Source organism: Otolemur garnettii, unplaced genomic scaffold (genome assembly GCF_000181295.1).
Source record: "Otolemur garnettii isolate 467f Iridium unplaced genomic scaffold, OtoGar3 scaffold00039, whole genome shotgun sequence".
Lineage (NCBI taxonomy): Eukaryota > Metazoa > Chordata > Mammalia > Primates > Galagidae > Otolemur > Otolemur garnettii.
In genome coordinates this window covers 6940082-6943863 of record NW_003852434.1, presented here as the reverse complement: position 1 = coordinate 6943863, position 3782 = coordinate 6940082, and the positions used below count along the sequence as shown (strand labels likewise).

The following is a 3782-nucleotide window of genomic DNA, read 5'->3' as shown; positions in this document are numbered from 1 at the left end:
CTGTTACCTTGCTAGCTTTGTGCCTGTTTTTTGTTTTACTTTTATTCTAGAGATGGGGTCTCTGTACTCTGCAGCCCAGGCTGGAGTGCAGAAGCGTGATCCTAGTTCACTGCAACCTCAAACTCCTGGGCTCAGGCGATTCTCCTGCCTGAGTAACTGGGACTACAGGCCTGTGCTGCTGTGCCCAGCTACTGTTATTTTGAAAGTCTTTAACTTGTAAAGCAGGTGTGAGGAAGGAAGAAAAACATGAGAAAGAGAAGAGAGGGAAGAAATAATTTGGAAACGAGAGCCTGAGAATTCTGTCACAACTTCTTAGGCAGACACCCCTGCAGGTCCCTGTCCCATTCTCTCTCCTAATTGTGACACGTGAGCTCATGCAGCGTGCTGTCCTGTTCAATTGTGGCAATGTCAACCTCTCTGTCTTGGCTGCAGGCACGTGACTGAGGAAAGCAGATGGTGCTGACCAAGGCCCACCACCTTCGGACTCTGAGAAGTGCATGAGGTAAGCAGACCTCTCTGTCAAAGCCCAGTGACTCTGGGGTCTGCTGCTGCGGAGAGGAAAAGAAGGGCGGTGTCGACTAGATTTAGTACCCTGCCTACACGGGGACAAGGACAAAAAGGAAGTGGCCACTAGTAAAGAACAGGAAGTCTGTGTCTAAACCCTTAAGAACATTTAGTAGCTACTTGGAGGAAATGTGAGACTGTATTTTACTAAGATTATTGTTGCTGTTATTAGAAGTGGATAACATAGCGAAAATAACCATCAAAAGATGCCAAGGTTATGGGTCAAGAAGAATCAGACCAGAAGGAAAGGAAGCCTGTGATGTGAAATTTGGTGTTAGCTTAATTAGGGGGGAAATTCTTACCAGTGGAAAGGAGCCAGCACTTGGCCTCTATCCCATACTGGCCTCCCTCACTTTGAGAATAACGCAGTCCAAAGCCCAACAATTCCGGCATCGGATCCAAGTTGATAAAGCTCTGGCTTCAGATGAGCCACCAGAAAGCTGACCTGACATGATTTTCTCCTCCATTCATTCAAGGTCCTTGGTAATCACACAGTCCTGCTCTGCAAAATCAGCAGGGAATCTGCGTGGCGCCGAGACTCAGTTTCTGTGCTGTTTCAGCTGTGTACTACGTAAGATCTGCGCAGCTTGTCAGAAGCCACAGAGTGGAGATGGAAGGGTTTACCTTTTCTCTGTGTTGGATAAATGACAATACATAGTGTAGTCTTTAAGACTGTGTTTTTGTAATGAGAGATAAATACAAAACATCAAAGTGACATAAAAATCAAATTAACTTCTCAACCCATTATGGGAAAAAACCAAATAATCTCTGCTTAGCTTTCTGGTTGCTTGGGCTCTTATTAAAAAAACAAACCAACTGTCAAATGCATGAAGTTGAGTTCAGCTCTTTCTCACTCGGCATTACAGCAGGCCCCTGAATAAGGTCTTTTCATTAATGTTGATGAGAAAAAAACGGATTCTCAGACCGAATCACACGTCTGCGTGGAGTTCTCTGGGCAACGCTGGTAGCCTCCTCCATCCCAAAGCTGTGCACATTATGTGGCTGAGTGTCTAAATGGTCCCCAGCTGAGCGGGTGTGGGTTTAAGTGTGCCCTGTGATGAGTGGCTCCTGCCCAGTTTGGTTCTTGCCTTGCCCTGAACTACCAGGGTCAGCTCTGGACACCTGCGACTCTGAGCTGGAATAAGCAGGTTGGAAAATGAAGGGTCACAGTGTATCGTCACATAAACGTTCACAAAGTAGGTGATGATGCACAGAGGCACAGCAATCCACAATGGGGTAGGAAAGCACTCGGCAGGTCTGCCACACTTGTTATCATTTGTAATTGGACTGTGAGGCGGGAGGAGTTGCTCCCGACAAATTTTGCTTTGCAAACATTTTTTATTTTTTGAGACCGAGTCTCACTATGTCATCCTTGGTAGAGTGCCATAGCATCACAGCTCACATCAACCTCAAACTCTTGGGCTCAAATGATCCTCCTGCCTCAGCCTCCCAAGTAACTGCAACTATAGGTGCCCGCCACAATGCCCAGCTAGTTTTTCCATTTTTAGTGAGGATGGGGTCTAGCTCTTCATCAGGCTGGTCTCAAACGCCTGAGCTCAGACACTTTACCTGCCTAGCCTCCCAGAGTGCTGGAATTATAGGCGTGAGCCATTGATCCCATCCACATTTATTCCTTAATTGAACCTACCAGCACTATGACCAACATCCCTCACTAATTCACAAGAACTAGGGTAAATAATTACTTTACTGGTTTTTATGGATCTTTCTGAAATGTATATATAGTTCACATTTATTTCAATGTTTAATATTAGAAGTGTTTGGGGTTTTAATTGAGAAGTTCGGTGATATTCTCATGACCAGAAATATGTTAAAGGAAGGTAACTCTTGTTCATGTCAATTATTCTGTGTAAAATTCTATGTCACTTCATATAAAGTCAGTTTCCAAGAACCTATCCCTAATGTGGAGTAACAGCCTGCTGTTTTGTATGTGAACTTTTCTATTTGTTTTCATAGGACACAAACTTGTTATTCTTAACAGCAATATTATATTTTACTTTGCCCCATAGTTTGTTTTTATTTTATGATTTTCAGGGGTTTTTTTTTCCTATTTTTCTTTGTTTGAGTTATTTTTCCAGGAGATTGTCTCAAATGTATGTTTACCAGGCCAAAGGATGGAATGTTTCATGGCTCATTACACATACATGCTGCTTTCCAGAAATACTGCACTGATTTATGTTGGTATGAGAATACAACTTTTCTCAAAAGCCTTGCCAGATTTCGATTGTATAATTATAATTTACTTTACCAGCTTAACTGGAATTGCATGGTTTTGTGCTTTAAGTTCTTATAATCATTAGGGAGGCTGGATCCTTTACCGAGGGTTCATTTCCTATTTGTATTGCCTCTGCTGTGAATGACACGTTCTGGATGTTTTAACCACTAATGCCGCAGAAGCAGTATTGCCCTTGTGGATTCAACTGCATTCCCTAGATGTTCCGGACGTTCGTTTGTTCATTCCATTTATCATAAACAATTTTCTCCCTAAGTCACTTTGACCAAAGAAAGTTTTGCACAGTGGCTGAAGCTTCCACTCAGGCAGAAGATCATCAATTCAGCCCAGGTTCCTGGTGCCCCATTTTCTGGTGGCTGCACACTGTAATCCTCTCATAAATTTTCCTGAAGGCAGCCTGATTTTTAAGTTCCCAAGCTCCCTAATGAACTGTATTTCCAATTTTTCAAACATACTCAGCAATTATTCAGGGTTGTATCATGTGCTACTGGGAAAAAGAAAATCAGGGGAACTATTTTTATGCACCATCTCTGATTTATATTGTGCCTTCCTGTTAAGGCAGCATGGACATGTTGAAGTGTCAAAACATTTGACAACTATAGGACCAGACTCCGAAAAGAGAGGACACCAGGGTCCCTATTACAGGCACAATGGAGTAGACGGGCTGGGAGCCACAAAGGTCATGGATGAGATCAAACACAACCTAAGTCGGAACACATTACAGAATAGACATAAGGTCAATTTAATTAGCTAAAAGAATATCCACTACCTAGAACTATGCCTACCTCTTGTAGGCATCACCTAAAATCACAAAACAACAACAAAAAGTAAGAACGGTACAAGAAATGCTAACCATTGCATGAATTACCTGATTTAAAAAACTGCCAGAAGATTTAACTTCAAAAAAAGTATTGTCTGTTCCTTGCCTTTTTTTGTTTTTTCATAAGAAGGATGCTCAGTCAGGGAA

General features: G+C 42.5%; 1 protein-coding gene across 1 annotated transcript in view; it reads right to left on the bottom strand.

Moving 5' to 3' along the window:
- Positions 1-3782, bottom strand: part of SCD5 (stearoyl-CoA desaturase 5) — a 148525-nt gene that overhangs the window by 92049 nt on the left and 52694 nt on the right. The window lies entirely within an intron of this gene.